This window comes from Symphalangus syndactylus, chromosome X (assembly GCF_028878055.3).
Source record: "Symphalangus syndactylus isolate Jambi chromosome X, NHGRI_mSymSyn1-v2.1_pri, whole genome shotgun sequence".
Taxonomy (NCBI): Eukaryota; Metazoa; Chordata; class Mammalia; order Primates; family Hylobatidae; genus Symphalangus; species Symphalangus syndactylus.
This window is the reverse complement of record NC_072447.2, coordinates 36,265,577-36,288,024: the sequence shown is the minus strand read 5'-3', so window position 1 is coordinate 36,288,024 and position 22,448 is coordinate 36,265,577. Positions and strand designations below refer to the sequence as shown.

The following is a 22,448-nucleotide window of genomic DNA, read 5'->3' as shown; positions in this document are numbered from 1 at the left end:
TTCAACTGTCCTAAATCCCCCTTTTAAGAGAGACTTCCTGCACTGGGGGAAAGAATAACTCCTCTCACCGGGGATAAAAAGTTGGCGCCAGGATGAGAACTTACATAAACAGACCTTACTAAAGCGAGCCTGACTTTCCGTTAGGTGCCCTCAGATATTTCTCAGTCATTTCCCACCATTTATTGTCCCTTGAAATCCTAACCCTACCCCTTCTTAAGACAATATGTAAGCCCCCAATTCTGTTTCTCTGGGCTCTGTTTTCTGTAAGCTCTCATGCAGGTTAGTGAATAAACTTTGTTTTTGTTTCGTTAATCCATCTTTTATAGTTTAATTCACGGGCCCTGACATTAAACCTAAAGTGGTAAAGGAAAAGTCGCTTCTTTCTCTCTGACGACAGCCACGTTCATTTAAGTATTGTTTATTGCCACTTTCACGCTACAACAGTGGAGTCTGAGTAGTTGCAACAGAAGCCATATAGCCCACACAATGCCTAAGATGTTTACTATTTGTCTCTTTACAGAAATGGTTTGCCAACCCCTCTTCTACACAAGAGGTTTCCCCATTTTTCAAAACCAATAGTAAAGATAGCAAGGGAAAAATAAGGCACAAAAGTTAATCTTTTCGGAAAGTTTTATCAAGATAGAAATATATAATTAAATAATAACTATTTAAATAATTCTATAATTAGCTGTAATACTCATTCACATTTTGTTGAGGTAAATATCTACATTTAAAACACAGCCAATATAGAAATATTAACCAAAATGGGAATAAATACTATGAAATAAATCAATGCATTTTTGGAGGAATGGGAAAAATACTTACAAATTATTTAAAAACATTTTCAAATATCAAGGTTGAAAGGGCTTAGAAACACACCTGCAATACCAAGGCCCTAACACCTAACGTTTCTCGGAGAAATTTAATCAGCTACTTAATCCTCCTCCAGTTGTTAAATTACTTATTTAAACAGGAGGCAAGTTGGAGATTAACTTAGATAAACATATCCCCTTGTCTCATCAACAGTTCGAGTGGGAATTGTCATTCTTTCCTTTAAGGTTAGCTCTTATATGAACAATTCTTTACCACCTAAAAACCTTGTGAAGTACCTCCCTCATAAAGTGGTGGGGAGAGATCAAATGAGATAACTTTGGTGAATTATTAAATTAGACAAGTGTGGGCTGGGCGCGATGGCTCACGCCTGTAATCCCAGCACTTTGGGAGGTCGAGGCGGGTGGATCACCTGAGGTCAGAAGTTTGAAACTAGCCTGACCAATATGGTGAAACCTCGTCTCTACTAAAAATACAAAAATTAGCTAGGCATGGTGGCGTGTGCCTGTAATCCCAGCTACTTGGGAGGCTGAGGCAGGAGAATTGCTTAAAGGTGGGAGGCGGAGGTTGCAGTGAGCCGATATCACGCCACTGCACTCCAGCCTGGGCAACAGGGCGAGACCCTATCTCAATCAATCAATCAATCAATCAATGCAAGTGGGAATTTTCATATCATTTTTCTAAAAGAAGGTAATGTCATAGGGCCAAAGCCCACATATATGGCTTGTTCCTTTGACACTGGCATCCTCTAGCTTAGGGCTTCCCAAAGCTTTGTCTTTGGACTGGCAGCATCTGCGTCATGTGGGAGCTTGTTGAAAACACAAATTTGTGGGACAATGCTACATCTCTTGAGTTAGAACGCCTCTGAACTGGGACCCAGGAATCTGCATTATAATGAGCCTTATCATAAGGCAGGGTTTCTCAACCTTGGCACTACTGACATTTGGGAAAGAATCATTCTTATCTATGGGGACTGTTCTGTGGATTGTAGGATATTTAGCAGCATTTCTGGCCTCTACCCACTAAATGCCAGTAACACCCTCTGTCCCCCCAGTTGTAATCAAAAATATCTCCAGACATTGCCAAATGTCTCCAGGTGTGTAACATCACTCTGGGTTGAAAACCACTACTATAGGGGATTCTCATGCCTGCTTAAGTTTGAGATACTCTCTGCTCTAGATCATGGTACTTGCCACGGTACCAAGGCTTCTGGACCCACTTCTGAGAACCCCCAACACTGTGTTATCGGTTCATAAGTATGGGACTCATCCTCTGCTTCAATAATCTTTAGGGATTTCACTAATAGTCACCACTACTAAGCTAGCAGGTGCACTTTATGTAGAAAACTCTACCACCTTCCCTCCCACTCATTTAATTTTTAATTTTTGTGGGTACATAGCAGTTGTACATATTTGTTTTCTAATTTTTATTTGTAATTTTTATGGGTACATAGTAGGACATCAATTTGCTAATTAGTAGGACATCAATTTTCTAATGTGCCTCAGGCACTTGCAATTCAACCCAATTTCTGGCCAATGCCACCTAAATCCCAGGATGATAAGGGACAAAGAATAAAAAACTATTGGAAAATGCTTTGCAGCTGTAAGTCATGATATAAATATACCTCAGGATCTTAGAGATGTTTAGATTAAAAATTCTAATAACTTTTCTCTCAGTAACTTGGCAAAATCTATTTTTAAGTACTTTCAGGCATCTAAAAAGCCATGTTAATACAATTACAGTTCACTGAAAAATTAGCACGCAATCCAGTTTGAAAGCAAAAATCAGTCATAGCAGGGTAATATTCCATTTAATTATAAAGATTAATTCAACCTTCATTTATTTGTGCATGTGTTTGGTCTTTTCATTTTTCATAGAACACCCGAGATTCGAACGCCATCTGGTAGAATTGCCACACAAGTGTCAGTAGCATCTATTAGAGTTGCAGGTTTTATTTCCAAGTAGAATTGATAAAAAGACAAAGGGAGGGTGGGAAAAGAGGGGCATAGATGCAATAGACGATCAGTTAAAAATGAGGTTTTCCACCAGTCTGACGGGACTACATCCCCACTCTGTGTTCCCTGCCCTGCCACCTGCACAAACTGTCTGAAATTGCAAGTCCTGCTATTCGCATTTACTATATTTTCCGAAACGGCTATGTGAAGATTCAAGTAGTGCCGTGAATAACAGCGTGAATTCTGGCTATAAATTATGAATTATGTCTACCATGTTTTCCAAAATGTATGCTACATCTTCCTTAAAATTTGATCTTGGTCACATGGTGATTAACCACTTAGGGCCAGGTACGGTGGCTCACACCTGTAATCTCAGCATTTTGGGAGGCCAAGGTGGGGGCTTGAGCCCAGGAGTTCGAGACCAGCCTGGGCAACATAGGGAGACACCATCTTTACCAGAAAAATAAATTAGTTTGGCATTGTGGTGCATGCCTATAGTCCCAATTACTCAGGAAGCTGAGGCAGGACTATCTCTTGAGCCCAGGAGATCAAGGCTGCAGTGAGCTATGATGGTGCCACTGCCCTCCAGCCTAGATGACAGAGCAAGACCCTGTCTCAAAAAAAAAAAAAAAAAGTTGATCATCATGACATCCATTAAATACTCAACCTTTTACTGAATGATCACGAAAAGGCAAATAAGCCCTGCATACTGGGAAACATCTTTTAAAATTTTTATTGCACTATAACATACAAAGTGCACAAATACTAAGTATACCAATCAAATATTTTTTAAAACATACACACATCTGTGTTAGTAGGCCTGAGACAAGATTTAAAACATTTATAGCACCCCGAAGACTCCCCTGGGTAGCTCCCCAGTGAATAACCCTTCCACGTTCAAAAGAACCACTATCCTGATCTCTGTCTCCATAAATTACTTTTTCCTGTTCTTGAACTTTAAAAAAAGTGTGTACTCTTTTGTATTTGGCTTCTTTCACTCAACAATACATCTGTGAAATTTATCCATGTTGTTGTGTTTAGAAGTAGTGAAGACACACAGTTTAATAAACTGGATTTCTTTCCTTCAGGAGTTCATAGTTGGTCATACGTAGAGAATGGGATGTAAGAGAAAAAACAACAGAAGAAGGTAGAGGATCAGATGGAATGGATGGGAAGGGAAGGGCCTTGTGGAAAAGACATTTTCAAAGAGGAGGAGATCTCAGAACTAAACAGAAACAGAAACAATAGACATAATTTTTTAAATAACAAAAGTAATGCTCTTCATTAAAACCCTACTATATACCAGGTACTGTGCTAAGTACTTTACTTCATCATCAGATCCAAATCCTACCCTAACTGTACAAGGTAGGTACCGATCATCCCCATTTCACAACTCATAAGCTAAGACTCAGAAAATGAGCACAACTCACCCCAAGTCTACACAGGCAATGAGGGCCAAAACCAACTTCTCACCCAGATTAATTTAGCCTTAATCTGACTTCAAAGTTCATGTTTTCCCAAAATATATTGTCTTCTGAGTGATGAAAAATAATATTCTATTATATAATTATTATTCATTTTTTATAAATCAAACTGTAACATGTAAGGCACAGACCACATCTGCATTAGTAACCATATTCAACCTGCCAAGACAAATAATATTCTCAGATGTAAGGATGAAAAGACACACACAGATAGAATTTTAAGCATGCTTTTAAGAGGTTCTCCCTCCCTCTCTAAAAATAATACCACTGAGCTTTCTGTTCTGGACATCGGTGGGACTAAACTTTGACTGAGAGCCCCTGGAAGACAAGACTTGGCCAAGAGAGAAGATCAAAATGGAAAAGGAAAGGCAAGAAAGTACAAGAATGATAAAGAAGCAGAAAGGAGAGAGGACAGGCTCTCCTGTCGGGAAATGTCAGAACATTTATTTTGCAGACCAGTCAAGGCACTAAGGTAAATTAGATTTTACCAGCAGAAAGAAGGTGGTATTCCAGAAAATGGCACCTTGGGGAAAGAAGGGTCAATCTCATGGAGGAAATTCCCAGCCAAAACCATGCTGAGAAATGGGGTCTACCATGAGCATCCCTAGCCCAAGGATTCCTGGCCCACATCCTCCCGTTTCAGAAGAGGAGTAACACCTCTCCCTTAGGAATCCTAGCACTGTCATAAAGATAGATGAGAGTCTGTTTCAGTTTTGAACCAATTAAACTGAAAACTTTCCTGAAGCTTAAGCCTAACTGACTTTGGGGTTTGAAATGCAGGAAATTTACCATGAGCAGCAGACCAGGAATCTTGCACCTTACTCCTGAAGCCCACAAGATGGAACCCTTCTGAGCTTTGAGTCCTTGGTTCCAAATTTGGGTCCCCCCCAAAACTCTGACAACCTGATTCTGTATTATCTACTTATTAGAATATATTATCAGCAACATTTAACTCTCTGCTACCATTAATAGCCACATCTGAGGCATGACCTATCTCAACACAAACTGTACATGTCCAGGAACCTCTCTGCTCTCTACCTCTCAGATAGCCAAAATACCAGCCTCTGTCAGCTTAGACAAAACTCCAGAGATGAGTTGTAAAATGCAGGTCAAGGAAAAGTGACCTGAAGCCACCCTCTGCCTCCACAGTTCAGACCTGGTTATTTATTCTGAGATGCCCATGGGCCACATTTTAGAATAAACCCTAGCTCTGTTTGGATCTGTCTCTGAAGAGGCAGTCTAGGGAGAGAAATCAGAAAGGCCACCTATATTCAAGGCAAAGCAATGAGCCACAACCAAGGGACAATTGGGGCTGTTTGTAAACAGAGCCTAAATGTCATCATCAATTATTCATCAGTTCAACAAAGCCATTGAGTAACCTCTTTCAAAACCATTTAATTCTTACCTAAGATTCAGCCCAACAAAACAGGGAAGAAGCAAGATATTGCTCAAAAACTTGAGTCAGGGAAAGCTCTAGACCAAGTTGGCAAGTCACGGCCTGTAAAATAAATTCAGGATACTGCCTGGTGTTATAAATAAAGTTTTATTGGCTCAGGGCCTGTAAGACAAATTCAGGATGCTGCCTGGTGTTGTAAATAAAGTTTTATTGGCACACAGCCACACCCATTTGTTTGCCTGTTGCCTATTGCTGCTCTGTACTACAGGTATATTTGGGTTGCTGCAACAGAGACATGACCTGCAAAGCCCAATATATTTACTCTCGGGCCTTCCTATGTGAAAAGTTTGCTGCCCCCTGCTCTATATTCTCAAAGTATGGTCCATAGTCCATTGTCCAGCAGCATCCGCCTCTATTGGGAGCTTGTCAGAAATGCAGACTCTCAGGCTCCACTCCAAACTTACTAAGAATCTGCATTTTTAACCAAGTCCCCAGGAGATTTGCATGTACATTCAAGTTGCAGAAGCATTGCTCCAGTAGGGCTCTGCTTCTCAAACTTGGCTGCTCATTTGAATCATCCAAGAGTTTTTATTTTTTTTAATATTAATGACCTGGATCTGAAGTGACATCAGGCTGGAAACTTCGTAAGAGCTTCCAACTCCTACTCAAAAGGTCACATGGCAACCCACTATGCTCTCATTCTCATTAGATGCTGATAAAGGATGCTCAAATAAGTAACCAGTGATGAGGGGGGCTTGGGGAAGAAGAGAGAAAAGAGACTTTCTCCTTTTCTATTCTGTCATTTTTTCTCATTTCAAAAGTGGTCTCTCTCTCTCTCTCTCTGATGAGCTTATTTTTTCATGAATCATTTTTAATGGAAATCAGAAATTACTTAGAACTCATTGGACCTCATTAGAACATGATGTATTACAGATCTATACAAATCACTTTGCCAAAACTTAACCTTCATTTTCTTTTTTGAGACGGAGTCTCGCTCTTGTCACCCAGGCTGGAGTGCAATGGCATGATCTCGGCTCACTGCAACCTCCGCTTCCCAGGTTCAAGCGATTCTCCTGCCTCAGCCTCCCGAGTAGCTGGAATTACAGGCAGGCACCACCACGCCTGGCTAATTTTTGTATTTTTAGTAGAGACAGGGTTTTGCCATGTTGGCCAGGCTATTCTCGAACTCCTGACCTCAAGTGATCCACCCACCTCGGCCTCCCAAAGTGCTGGGATTACAGTATTATAGGCATGAGCCACGGGCCCAGCCTTAACCTTCATTTTCAAGAGCCTGGAAGAACAAGCTGAATTCTTCCATAAACTTGTAAACTAGCTTTATAGCTTAACATCAGAGTTGAGTAAAGGTTCTGGTCTGTGGCCCTAAAGGGCACAATCTCACTGTTGTCCTCAGCTTCACTCTGCCCTGGAACAGGTCTATTCCACTCAGTTCTAATCCTTACAAACCTCTGTGAGGAAGCTCTCATGAGCCTTCACTAAGACTGCCAATGAGAGAACACCAGAATATACCAGGATGGCAGACCTGTCCCCTTCACCTTAGCTAAACAAAGACACAGAGTGGAGCATCACCTTTCCAACACTGAGTCTTTGGTTATGGCGTACAGGACCCCATAAGTCAGTGGAGGGGGTGTCTATATTGGAAAGTAAACTTATTTATTAATGAACTCAAATATAAAACTGGAAAATGATTTGCCTACTAGGATGGGTTGGGTCCCTCATGGCCTAGTCCAGTTCTGGGCCCTAAAACCTAGTAGGAATTTCTTACACCTGTACACAAAGGTCACATGTCCCAAGGCTGAATCCTTTCCCCATCACAGTTCAACAATGATTAGGCTTACTCAAATACTTCTGTGAGTCGATGTATACACTGGTCTTGAGCTAAACAGAAAAAATAATTCAGTCAATAATGAAAAATAGCCTAATCAACCAAACAGAAAAATAGAAAAAAAAATATGCTAAGTAAGCAAAGCACAAAAAGAAAAATACTGTATAATCCCACTTATATGTGGAATCTTAAAAAGTTGTTCTCACAGAAACAGAGAGTAGAAAGGTAGTTACCAAAGGCTGGAGGGAGGGGAAGAGATAGGGAAAGGGGAGATTTTCATCAAAGGGCACAAAATTTCAATTAGACTGGAAGAATAAGTTTTAGTAACCAACTGTACTGCATGGTGGCCACAGTTAATAATAATTTATTATATATTTCAAAATTGCTAAAATAATAGATTTTTAATGTTCTTACCAAAAAAATAAGTTTGTGAAGTGACGGATATGTTAAGTAGTTTGACTGAATCTTTCTATAACGTATACATACATCAAAACATCACTGTACCCCAAAAATATATATACAATTATTATTTGTCAATTATATTCTGGGACTTCTGAGAGCAGACATTAAGAGGACTGGCAGCTTCTGCTTTCTCCTCTTGGCACTCTTAGCTACCCTGTAGGAGTACCACAGCACCCTGTTGAGAAAGCCACATGAAGAACACTGAGGTGCCAGACACATGTGTGAAGAAGCCACCTTGGACGTCCAGCCACAGCCACCATCTGACTGCAGCTGCCTAAGGGACTCCAGGTGAAACCAGCAGAAGAGCCACCCAGCTGAGCCCAGCCAACCCACAGAATCATAGGAAATAATGAAATATTGTTTTAAGCCAGCAAGTTTTGGGGTAATTAGTTATGCAGCAATAAATAACTAAAACACAGACAACTACAGTAACTGAGTCATTCTACCTGATGGAAAAAAAAATAAAACCTATTGTGTTCCTCGGGCCTTTCACTGATCCAGAACCAAACACACACACACACAAACACACACACACACACACAAACACACACACACACAAACAGCACAAAACTCCAAAATCTTCTATGAGCAATCCTTACATAAATTTCATTTTTTAAAAAGGAATTTTGTTAATTTGAAACACCACGAATGATGGCATTTACAATCAAAATTAAATTTATTTTACAAAGTTGTCAGCACCTCTATCAGAATACTTGGTCATGTTATTTCTTCCTAACACTGTTTCCTCTGACTTTTCCACCCCCAAATCTTTCCCTCTTTTCCCAGTATATTTCACCCTTTCTTCTCTTGGTATCAGGCTGTTTCTCCAGTTTGTATATGAGATTCTGTCAGAAATGGATTTGCTGTCATGCCCTCTGCTTGCCTTTACCCAGCTATGCTAGGGTCTCAAAAATGACAACTCAGAACACTGGGTTAAATACAATTTCTCTCTCTTCACCCATTTTCCACTATCTGCCTGTCCAGCCCTGGGGTTATTAATGGAACTGACATTCCTGTACAACTGACTGAACAGGACCAGCAGCCAGATAACAAGGGTGCAGCTGACAGCAGCAGACGCAGCCCTAGAGATAGCACCGAAGCAGACACATTGTGGCTATTAGTTTCATCTTGGGCCAAAGAGAATGAGCAACACAAAATATACACAGAAAACCTGAATATTCCTAATGGACTCTCCCCCATGAAATTAAAAGTCAATACATCAAAACTGATTATTTTTATTAAACCAAACTAAACATATTATTTTTAAGTGAATTCCTCGCATAATTTGGATTTGGATTTGGATAAGGAAAAAACAAACAAACAAAAAACAAGAGACAGGCATTAAATGACCATCACCCATCCCATGAATAAAAGTAATAAATATCCTCCATAATTCTTAAGAGGCATCTCTCTGCTTTGGGTCTCTAGAATTTTATCCTGAGGCTATTGTGGCATTTCCCAACTGCTTTTAAAGTCCCACAGACAACCAGTCTCTTACATATCCTTAAAAACCAAATATTTTTACAGTACATGTTTAAACTACTACTACTTGTTGATATTGTTAGAATTTAAGTATTTACTATTCCAAGTTTCATCTTTTTTTTTTAATTAATTTATTTTATTTATTTTTTGGAGACAGAGTCTCACTCTGTTGCCCAGGCTGGAGTGCAGTGGTACAATCTTGGCTCACCGCAACCTCCGCCTCCTGGGTTCAAGCGATTCTCCTGCCTCAGCCTCCCAAATAGTTGGAATTACAGGTGTGTACCACCACGTCCAGCCAATTTTTGTATTTTTAGTAGAGATGGGATTTCGCCACGTTGGCCAGGCTGTTCTCAAACTTCTGGCCTCAAGCGATCCACCCGCCTCAGCCTCCCAAAGTGCTGAGATTATAGATGTGAGCCACCACACCCGGACTCATCTTTTAATATAGTCCCACTGTTCCACAAATTTGAAATTAGTTATATTCCTCAACAATAGCATTATTCGTTTTTAAAATGTATGACATGGTTATATACATATTTGTATTCTTGATGATCAACAATGAAAATGCAACATTGCAGAGGTTTTCAAAAACCATGGAGTATATATTACGTGTGTTTCTATTGATATAAGCTACTGCCCCTTACAAAAGATAATTTACATCAGTCTCTAACAGATATTTCTGCAAATTTGCTCATTAATAAAATGCTGTATTTCAAGTTGGTAAGGTGCTACCCTTTCCTCATCAGAAAAAAATCAATATACTGCTCATTGGTAGGAGAACTAATTTAGGCACTGATTTACAAATTGTTCAAAACAGCTTATGATTAAATAGAAGTTAAACATTAAAGAGGATATCTTGTGCCAGGAGGCAAAGGTGCTTTCAAAAACAACTAGGGTCATGTCAAAATTCACTAAAGGAAGAGCCCCACATTGGCCAAGATGGGACAATCTGAGCTTCAGTGAATGATAATCATAATAAATTTAAACACATCAAATACGTAAGATTCCTTGAGTTGGTGATACTAAAAAGAAAACTATTTTGGCACCTCTGGAGGTGCTTAGGGCACTAACTTGTGAAAATTAATCAAGAGAAAGATAGCCATTTATGCTGTCTTTCCTGTATAAACTATATGTCAGAGTATTCAAGTGGTTGATGACGGAAAATCTTTTTTTATAAAAACAGCCTAGCTAATAAATGCAAAAAGAATGATAGAATTTGAAAATCAAACATTGCAACACCGAATGGAATCATGAATCAATGAAATATTATCAATGGCCACTGAAACAATTAAGTCAGTGGTTTCAACCCTGGCTGCACATTTGTACCTCCTGGGTAACCTTTTTTTTTTTTTTTTTTGAGACAGCGTCTTGCTCTATCACCCAGGCTGGAGTGCAGTGGCATGATCTTGGCTCACTGCAACCTCCACCTCCTGGATTTGAGCGATTCTCCTGTCTTAGCCTCCCAAGTAGCTGGGATTACAGGTGCATGCCACCACTCCTGGCTAATTTTTGTACTTTTAGTAGAGATGGGATTTCACCATGTCGGCCAGGCTGGTCTGGTCTCAAACTCCTGACCTCAAGTGATCTATGCACCTCGGCCTCCCAAAGTGATGGGATTACAGGCATAAGCCTCTGCGCCAGGCCCCTCCTGGGTAACTTTAGAAAATGCCTGTGTCCCACTCCCAGAGAGTCTGATCTTCATATGGGGTGTGGCCTGACCCTCAGGATTTTTAAAAAGCTTCCCAGGTGATTCTAATGTACAGCCAAGAAACAGGACGGCTGCATGAGGAATGGTAAGAAAGTTCAAATGAAAGGATTAGGCTGACAACACCTGAACACACGGATCGCCCTTCACTTTGGAAGTGGGACAACGTGGCATTGTGAGCCTCTTGATAGATGCAACAGGAAGCTCACAGCACTGCCTGTGAAGTCTTCTTACCCAAAGAAAATTGAACCTGAATCTAATCAAACCTCTAGATAGAACCAATTACAGAAAACGTAAGAGACAGAACAACATGTTAAAAGACAACATTAGGAAATAAGTAGCAAAACAAGATTGTAGAAAATTCTACCAGACAAATGACTCAATTTATTTCATAAATAAATTTCACGGATGGAGAGGGGGTACTCTTAAAATTTAAAAAGCTTTAAAAGATGTACCCATTAACTGCAATATGTAGACCTTGTCTGGATACTGATTCAAATCAACCATTTTTTTTTCAAAAAAAAAAAAAAGCAAACAATTTTGAGATAATTATAGAAAACTGCACACAGACAGGATACTAATAAGGAATTAATGTTAATATTGTCAAGTAGGTTAATGGTATTATAGTTAGCTTTTTAAAATTCCTTCTCTGTTGGAGATACATAATGAAATATTTATAGTAAAATGGTGTCAGAGATGGAATCATAGTAAAATGATTTCATAGATGGAATTAGCTTTAAAATTCTCAAGCATAAAAACAAGAAAGGGAGTAGATGAAACCGGCATGATAAAATATTACTAACTGTTTTTTTTTTTGTTTTGTTTTTTTGTTTTTTTTTTTTTTTTGTATTTTTTTTTTTAATTTATTAACACAAATTTGTTTATTTATTTATTTATTTATTTTTTTAACACATGCGTACCTGTTTTCTTTATTAAAACCTGAATAACACAATATTTGAATCTGGGTGATAAGTATACGGAGATTAGTTATGTACATTTTTGTGTCCATTTTTAAATTCCCATAAAAATATGTTTAAATATTAGAGGAAAGTTTAATAAAATTCTATTTTGTACCTCTGCCCCAAAGAAAACAATGTAATTGGCATCACTTTTTCATTCCCAATTTTAAGAGACTATAATGAAGCATGTTATTTAGTGAGGGAGGCAGTAAGAGGAAACTTGGGGAAACAAATGAACATGTCATCTTACTAATACTGAGCACTTACTCTGTGCTAGCCACTGCACAGATATTAATTGTTCCACTCAGTAAAAATAGGGACAAAAGTATTTGTCCCCATTTCATGAGTGAGGAAACTGAGGCCCCCAAAACTGTCCATCTTGCCTGAGGTCCCATAGCTAGTGTTTGGTAAAGCCATGGTTCTTACTAAGGTCTGCCCAGTGGTCAAAGAATGGAGTGTCAGATCCACATTAGGTTCTGAAAATACAAAAATAAAGCCGTCAGACATACTTCTTTCCCTTCCAGGGGTTGCTTCAATTCAGTAATATATAGCTGGGGGATAGTTTTTCAGCTATGAATAAACACTACGATGTTACTGCAAAAAGTTCACAGAAGAGAGGAAAGAGCTCACTATCAGAAATGCTACAAGGGTTTATTTTGCTATTCTTTTTCCAAGACTATCAATGGGGACGCTGATTAAACAGAATGAGAAGATACATGCTACAAAGTGGATGAGTCTCGAAAACATAAGGCTAAGTGAAAGAAGCCAGTCACAAAAATCGCATTGGTGCGTGATCTCATTCACAGGAAATATCCAAAATACGTGAATCCATAGAAACAAAAAGCAGATTGGTAGTTGTCAGGGGCTAGGGGAGTGGGGAATGGGGAGTGACTGCTTAATGGGTACAAAGTGTCCTTTGGGAGTGATGAAAATGTTTTGGAACTGGATAGACGTGGTGATCACACAACCCTGTGAATGTTCTAAGTGCCACTGAATTGCTCACTTTATTTTTTTCTTTTATTGATGCATGATATTTGTACATATTTATGGGTATATGTGAGTAGTTTTTACCTGCATAGAATGTGTAATGATCAAGTCAGGGTATTTGGAGTGCCCATCACTTTGAATATTCATTATTTCTATGTGTTTGTAACATTTCAAGTCCTTTCTTCTAGCCGCTTTGGAATATACAATATACTGTTGCTAACTGTAGTCACTATAATCTGCTATTGAGCATTACAGCTTATTTCTTCTATCTAATTGAGAATTGTTCACTTTAAAATGGTTAGTTTTACATTAGGTGAATTTTACCTCAATTAAAAAAAAATGTTTAAGGATGAGAAGCTAAGGGAGGGGAATAACTAAAACAGAAATGGTATAAATTTGAGAGCTGGTAGAAAGAAGCAACAGGATTTGTGCTTACAAGTTGGCTAAGAGGAAAGACTGAGATTTCTGACTTGGTTGTCTGAACAGCTGGCTGTTTTCACAGAATAATATAATCTGCACTTAGGTAACATGGAACTTCAGAAAAATGAGAACCCAGTGAAGCTTTGTTCATTTCCTCAGGTTTCCACATTTTAAACAGAACAATACATTGGTAAATTAAAGAATGCCCTAAATACAGTATAACTGGGTGATATCAAGGCATTGCTAAATATCTCACGGTCTCCTTGCAGGCAAAATGGAGAATTTAAATCATAGTTCCATGGAGTTTATCCAAAGTAGAACAACTAGACCAAAAATCTATTAGTTAGTGAATTGACTGGCACCTAACAAAACACTCACCACTTAGAAGTTTCTCCCTGAATATTTTTGTTCAACAGATAAATCTGGAAGGGCATCGCCAAAGGATGAACAAACTGGCTGATTCCAATTCCCTTTTTTTGAGCATGTCCATTCATAATAACCCCAAAATAATAAAACTAAAAAACAAACTTATCAAGTTATGAATGATATAGAAATAGAAACAGTAGTTGATATACTGAATGAAAGAGTTGACCTTTTTAAAGGTTGTCTGAGATGCCATTCTAAGGAATTAGTCCTAAATTTAGGGAGAAGGCATTATGCAAAAGATGTTTATCATAGTAATAACTATAACAGCACAACCTAAATACCTAAATATGGAACTATAGAGAAATGTTTAAGTAGTATCTCCTGTGCCACCACTAGAAGAATATGTAATAGTAGTGAATTTTTTTTTTTTTTTTTTTTTTTTTTTTTTGAGATAGAATCTCACTGTCACCCAGGCTGGAGTACAGCAGCATAATCTCGGCTCACTGCAACCTCCGCCTTCCGGGTTCAAGCAATTCTCCTGCTTCAGCCTCCCAAGCAGCTGAGATTACAGGCACCTGCCACCACACCCGGCTAATTTTTTGTATTTTTAGTAGAGACAGGGTTTCACCATGTTGGCCAGGCTGGTCTCAAACTCCTGACCTCAAGCGATCCACCCGCCTCGGCCTCCAAAAGTGCTGGGATTACAAGTGTGGGCCACTGTGCCCAGCCAATAGTGAATATTCTTGCATAAAGAATATGCAATAATACAAGAAATGCTTATAATAAATGTTAAGAGAAAAAAGAACTCAATTTTTATAAATATCACTGTTCAAGAATGCCTTTCAAAGCCTATGTATTGGAAAAAAGTCAAAGTGATACATCAAAATGTTAGCAGCAGTTATGTTTGGATGATGGAACCAGAACTTTTTTTTGTCTTTCTACTGTTGTGCTTTATTTTCCAGATTTTTAAAATGAGCATAGATTTTTAAAATAATAAACATGTTGGAGGTCCAGAAATATATTTTTTGAAAGCCAGAGCCATGAACCAAAACAACTAAATGGATTTTAATAAGAATAAATGTGAAGTTCTGGGATGAGGGTTTTGTTTGTTTGCTTGTTTTTAATGCCAAGTTTAGGACTGGAGCAACAGGGCTTAACAACAGTTCCTGTGAGGAGGGGAAAAAAACCTAGAAATTAACTGACTAGAAATTCGTTATGAGCCAACAGTGAATGGCTGAGGGGAAAAGATAGCCATAATATAAACTTTGGATTTCTTAATATAATTTGGATGCAAGACAAAGGCAGTAATAATATTCCCATTGTGCTGTGTGAATTACACTATACCTAGAATATTGTGCACAGCCTTGAACTTAAGCTTCTAAAAAAGATATTGAAAACTGGAGAGCAGCCAGCAGGATGAGGCATCAGAACCACACCTTAGAGCAGTGGTTCTCATACTTGGGCTGCATCAGAATCACCAGCAGAACTTATTAAAGTACAGACGCCTAGGGCCTCTCCCAGAGTTGCTGATTCTATAAATGTGGGAGAGAGCCAAGAATCTGCATTTTTAGCTAGTCCTGAGTGATGGCGATGCTTCTGGGCTGGGGACCACACTTTGAGACCCACTGGCATTGCGGATAAAAGCACAGACTGTGAAACTAGACCTCTAGGGAGGGAATCCCAGCTCTTCTACCTACTAGCTGTGTGACCTTGGGTAAGTCTGCTCACCCTCTCTGTGCTTCAGTTTCCTAATCTGTATTTAAAAAAAAAAAAAAAAAGTACCTACCTCATACAGATATTATGGCATTGAGATAGCTAATATTTGTGAAGCATTTAGAACATCCAGTCTGACTGTAATGTTGGCTAATTTAATGTGAGAAACACTAAAGGTGTTTTATCTGAAATAGAAAAAACAGCCAGGCGTGGTGGCTCGTGCCTATAATCCCAGCACTTTGGGAGGCTGAGGCGGGCGGATCACTTGAGGTCAGGAACTCAAGACCAGCCTGGCCAATATAGCAAAACCCCTTCACTACTAAAAATGCAAAAATTAGCCGGGCATGGTGGCACGCGCCTGTGGTCTCAGCTACTTGGGAGGCTGAGACAGGATAATCGCTTGAACCCGGGAGGCAGGGGTTGCAGTGAGCCAAGATTGCACCACTGCACTCTAGTCTGGGCCACAGAGCAAGACTCTTGTCTCGAAAAAAAATAAAAATAAATAAATAAATAAGATAAAGAAAAAAGAAAAACATTTAAACATCTTCAAACGTTGGAAGAGCTTTTATGTGGAAGACTTAACCTGGGTAGTTCCTGGGGACAGATGTGGAGTCAAGGAGCAGAAATGACCAAGAAAGAGCCTTTGGATCTCTCTCAAGAAGGGCTCTTTAGCAGAGACAGCAACAGTAGAGTGGGTGGCCTGGCTGGGTTCTGGGTGTCCTAGTACTCACTCAGGGGACCCACCTGCGAGAAATGGTGAAAAGGGGACTCTAGTAAGAGGTAAGACAATCACTTAATGAACATTATACCCTTCTATTAACACAGGCTTGGCATAAGGAAATTTTCACTTGTAATCACCTAGAGCTCTCAAAGCACAGGCCCCAGACCAGCAGCATCAGAATTGCCTGAGAACTTGTCAGAAATGCAAATATCCAGGCTCCACCTCAGCCCTACTGAATCAGAAATTCTAGGGGTGGGGCTGGCAATTGGTGTTTTAACAAGCCCTTCAGATGGCACTGATGCATGCTCAAGTGTGAGAATGAATGACCTAAAGCATCCCCCCTAAATGACATTTACATGAGGCTCTAGAGCATGGAAAATCACTCCGGTAAGATATCACATGTACTATGCCTTTAAGAAATATATGTTGGCTGGGTGTGGCAGTGGCTCACACTGTAATCCCAGCATTTTAGGAGGCTGTAGCTGGCGGGTCGGTTGAGGCCAAGAGTTTGGGACCAGCCTGGGCAACACAGTGAGATCCCATCTCTACAAAAAAAAAAATTTTTAAAAACCACTTAGCTGGATGTGGGGGCACACACCTATAGTTCTAGATACTCAGGAGGCTAAGGTGGGTGGGGGTACACACCTATAGTTCTAGATACTCAGGAGGCTAAGGTGGGTGGATCGCTTGAGCCCAGGAGTTTAAGGCTGCAGTGAGCTATGATTGTAACACCGCACTCCAGCCTGGGCAAAAGAGCGAGACTTTAACTCGAAAAAATAAATAAATATATGCATCAAACTCCCACTTATATCAGATATTTACTTTTGTGTTTAAAATATATATCACAGTGACAATACTGAATTTGTTCAAAACCACAAAATCCAAAATCCAGAGAAAAGAAATGCATCCCTTCCAAAACCCTCTCAGCAGGGGCTGCTCACAAATATCCCTCCTCTCACCATCTGGTCCAGCCAAAGCCTCCCCTCCCAGAGGCACAGCAGTTTGGACCAAACGGCTGACAACTTGGGGAGCCTTTCTCATGCTCCAGGCATTCTTCTAAGTACTTTAGGCATAGTGGCTCTTTTAATCCTCATAACAAATCTTCTGAGACAGGGACCAATCTCCCCAGTTTATGGATGTGAAAACTGAGGGTGGAAGAAGTTAAGTAATTTCCAAAGGGTCATACAGTCAATAAGGTGTAGAAGTTGGCTTGGAAACTAGGCAGTCTCTCACCTGTCTATACTCCTGACCTCTATACCATACTTCCTGTTGAGGTCAATGAGAGGAAAGAGATACAAGTATGAAGGCCGCCATCTTGGCCTGCATATGTGTGAGAGAGACTGAGAGACATGGAGCCAAAGAGAAGGGACAAGCTCAGGAAGGTGGCACATGGGAGGGAGCCACAGCCCACGGTTTCCATGCTGGTCTATCACTGTCCCCGGTGAGCCCTGGAGTGGATGCCAGACGCAGGGTGACTGCATTCTTGAGCGGTTATGCAAATGTGCTAGAATCTGTAACTGGAAAGGGCAGGAGACAGTTTGATGAAAGCCCTTCCATTTCTTTTCTCCTACGAAACAATTTAAAATGCACAGTGAGGTGAAGCAGGAGTGAAGGTACCAAGGGGAAGTGACAGCCAGATGCGGAGTTGGGATTAGTAAGGTAGGAAGAGGAAGACTTGCCACAAGGCTGCAAGACAGGGTGTGGGAACACCACAGAGGAAGAGAGAAAGAGGCAGAGTAGGTACTTCTCAAGTAAGGCACCCTCACATGTCATGTTTGAGCTCCGCCAAAGCCTCCTCCCCTAGACTCCCAGGACCCCTTTCGTCTCCATCACATTACCTAACACTTCTCCTGGTCTGCCCTGCATCCATGGCCTCCTGTGCTCTCCTAGGAGCCTGAAGGCCCCCGCAGAAAAGGGACTGTGGCTGCTCATCTCTGAGTCGGAATCCTGGCTCAGCACCTGGCATGCTGTTGGTGTGCGAGAAATGTTTGTGGCATTGAGTCTGCTGAAGCAGTGCTAGCAACCAGACTCGGTGAAATCTGCTGTTGCCTTACGGGCAAGGAAGCACTGGGAAAGCGTATACCCCCAGGGGCTGTGTCCTAGTTGGGAAACCCCCAGAAACAGACTCTAAGACTAGGATTCAAGTGCAAGCAGTTCATTTGGGCAGCAAAAGAAACACTGGTAGGAGAAAGAGAAAATACGTAGAGAAAGAAAGGCAGTCAGCAACGAGTATCTTAGCTAGTATAATAGCTCTAGCCCACCGGAAAAGCTCCCAGAGCCCATGTGGAACACGCACTAGAGGGATGAGGGAGCGGGGGCCACACACAGCAACTCCCATCAACTGTTGGGTGAGGACTTCTGAGGAAGGTGTGGTCATTCCCCGTCCTTTGGGCCCTCTTTGTGAGTAGCAAAGCAGGCTGTAGCAGGGAGAGAATGCTCTTGGCCAAAATGCAGGAGGTTGCAGTTGGAAGTCAGGCGGTGTGCTGTGAAGTGGTAAGGACAAGGTGGGGGTTCCCAACCTTTTTCATGCAGCAGAATCACCAGGTAAAACACAAGGCACTGAGCCCTACCCCCAGAGCTCAGCAGGTGGGGGTGTGAAAATTTGCATCTCTAATGAGTTCGCAAAGACCACTGCTGCTATGGGTCTGGAACCACACCTTGAGAACCACCAGGCTCGGGATATAAGCAGGGCCCTGACCGCATACCTGGGAGAAATCCAGTACCCAGGCCTGGTAGAGCTTAGAGGCAAAGCCAAAGAAGCGAGCTACACCTCTGTTTCACCCTCTGCAAGAAAACTCTCCCCACCTCACTCAAAGCCTGTGTGTGGGAGTCACATGCCAATAAACTTAGGACCATTCAGCCGACTTCTCTGCACCTGCTGTGGCCAAGGTTAAGGCCACTCCCTCAGAGCATCATTAGGATGCCACCTCCCTGTGAGTCCCATCCTGCTATTTTTCTTTGGATGTGACCTGACAAACTTAGGTCCCGGGGCAAAGAGCACAAACAAACTAATAATTCCGAAGGGATCCAGCTTTTGGCTATATAGTCAAATCCAGCTGGAGATAAGCCAAGCTCAGGAAGTTGCTCCTCCTGATCTGACGCTCTCCTGCCAGGTCTCAGTCAGAATCCTGATGTAGCGACCTTGAGATCCTCCTCTTCTACTCTGGCAAGAGCAAATCCTCCAGAAGACACCCCTAAAATCATTATTTTATCACCTGACACTCATTCAACAGCTGTGGTCACCAGAAAAATAACAGATGCTGCTTATTTACAATAAGAGCACATGCTTGCAGGGAACAGAGAATCCTAAACAAAAAGCGTTGCTTATTTCACAATACTAAATTTCCACTTGAAACCTACACCATCAGTTTCACAATACAAAAACCACTCGTGACCTCTTAAGAGATGAGCAGGAAAAGGCAGGGAGACAGAGATAACAAATTTACCCTTCAAGGGAGCGGAGGCATCCTCATTTATCTTTTACAGTGAACACCCCTAGCACAGAGTATGACAAAGCCACATCCACACACTTCCATTCTGAGACGAGGTCATTGCTACAAAAGCCAAGGTATTAGGCCTCAGAACACTGCAGCTTTCTGTACCTGCCCGGTTCAGGAGGTCGGTCACTATGGAATGCTGAGGTTAACACTTCTTAGGAGGCTCTGTAATTAGCTGCGGTCCAGAGCTTCATGGTGAGGGAAATAAAAGCTTCTCCCTTTCACAAATCAGAACATTTTTCCAGCTTTCCCAATGGGTTGCCAAGTGACTCAGCATTGGCCCAGTGTGGGCACAATTATTGATGAGAAATCTTCCGCCTGGGTGATACACTGCATACAACACATGCCCAAAGAACAGTGCCAAGTCATACCAGGAAGAGCAGGCGAGTTATTCACCTCCACTTCAAATGCAGGCAAATCCTTTCTTAAGGCAGGGGCTACTCAGTATCAGAAAGACAAAGCCCTAAGATAGTGGGAGATTTCCATCTAAGATTCAAGGAATTATTAGGCAGAGTCTCTCCTTTCTTGTTGACTATTAAAAGGCAATCAAATCGAGGACAGCAAAGAAAAAGGGCAAGAAATTTTTTTTTTTTTTTTTTTTTTTTTTTCAAAAACAACCCCGGAGTAGAAAGCTGCATAAAAGCTTTCAACACCGCTAGTGTTCTTTGTGAGTACCACGGGCTCCACCCAGAGGTCATTTTAAGAACTGCATGTTCATTTAATTTTGAGAAAAAAAAAAAAAAAATTACATCTTCTGGGGTCCAGGAAAGGACCCACTTCAAAGAACTGCTGAAATTGCTTCGACAACATCCATCTTTCTTGCATTTAGTTAAAGAAACTTCTCTGGACTCTGAAATGCAAGATACAGTCGGGGAACTTTGTGAGATCCAATTTGCCTTTGATATTTGTACCTGTCGTGGAACTAGCAGAGTTCCTGGCAGGTTGAACTCAGCTCAAAGAAAGCAGAGTGTTCAAAGAGCGCTTTTAGAAGAAAAACTGACAGCTCTCATTGAAATAAAATAGAAGACTGGAGAGCAACTCGGGAGGCAAACAGGAACATGTCTAATATTAGAAGAACTGAGAATAGTCCTGCTTCAAGAAGGACCCATGGGCCACTTGCCGAGAAGGGCCAACTGTGAGGCACCCACTCCCTTATGCAACTCAGAAGAGCTCCCTGAGGCAACTGCAATCCATACTGCTCAAAGAACTGACTGCACTTCCCAGAACATTCCCCTGGCATCCAGCTATTCATAACACATTACCACCAACACGTATACATACACACACACTCCACCCCACCCTCCACCCTGGTGGTCCTGTACTAATTCATGCAAGCACCTCTTCGGTCCATGTGGGGTCAGGCGAGGATAAAGAGCCCTTAATACACTAAGCGCTCAACTGCCCAGGGCAAGACACATCCTGTTCCACATACCACAAGCTAGCTCAGCAAATAAATGAAGCCTTCATAAAACAACAATATGTTGGTGTTGAAAGTTGTCTACTATCTGGAGAGTTTCCCATCACAGCCCATGTGCTCTTGCCTTCATCAGCCTGTGCCTTATGTGACTGAGGACAGCTTTGACAGATTTTTGAAGGGGAAACAAAAAATCAAACCTACCCTTTGTCTTCCTCCAACGCTGCCTTGCCACCCACCATCCCAGTTCTTCCTTCATTATAAACACTGAACAAACAGCCTTTTTTTTTTCTATTGACAAAAGTATCTATGGCAATGTTTATCCATCTCCAGTACCATGAGTTTAAAGCACTAGAAAATATCCTTGCTAAAACTCTACGTGTTCTCATTTCAACAAGGTTAAGCATTCCCAGAATGCTGAGGCAAAAATATTTGTGCTCAGTATGACTCAGTATGACTCCAAGCAGTGTTTCCCCAGACCTGCCTAGTGATAACAATCACCCGGAGACTGGCTAAAGTGACAGCTGTTCAGCCTGCATCCACGATCCATTAACCCAGGCCTTGCTGGGAAGGGGCCCAGAAAGCCAGAGCGTCCAGGCAACCCAGGTGGTTGTTATACTCAGGGAGCTTTCAAAAATACCTCTAGATACAAGAAATGCTCCTCATTTCAGAATCTCTCAGCTGCAGAGAAGCATCCATCAAGAGTCTAGCAGGTGTGCTCTACCCACTTGAATTCCAGCTCTATCAGAATCTCTGGAATTCAAAATGGGTCCCATTCATTCATTCATTCATTTATTCAGAGATGGAGTCTCGCTCTGTCGCCCAGGCTGGAGTGCAGTGGCACGATCTCAACTCACTGCAACCTCCGCCTCCCGGGCTCAAGCGATTCTCCTGCCTCAGCCTCCCGAGTAGAGTGGCTGGGACTACAGACGCATGCCACCACACCCGACTAATTTTTTGTATTTTTAGCAGAGATGGGGTTTTGCCATGTTGGCCAGGCTGATCTCAAACTCCTGACCTCAAGTGATCCACCTGCCTCAGCCTCCCAAAGTCCTAGAATTACAGGCGTGAGCCACTGCGCCCGGCCCGTTTTCTACTTTTAAACAGCATGGCTGTCAATACTTTTCTCCTTTGTTCCCTTATCGTGTCACATAGTATCAGAAAATTTTACAAGGCCCAGCAAGTGTCCACTTCTATTAGGAAATACTTTTGT

General features: G+C 41.3%; 1 protein-coding gene across 1 annotated transcript in view; it reads right to left on the bottom strand.

The window, feature by feature from the left end:
* PHEX (phosphate regulating endopeptidase X-linked) overlaps positions 1-22,448 on the bottom strand; it is a 214,274-nt gene that overhangs the window by 93,490 nt on the left and 98,336 nt on the right. The window lies entirely within an intron of this gene.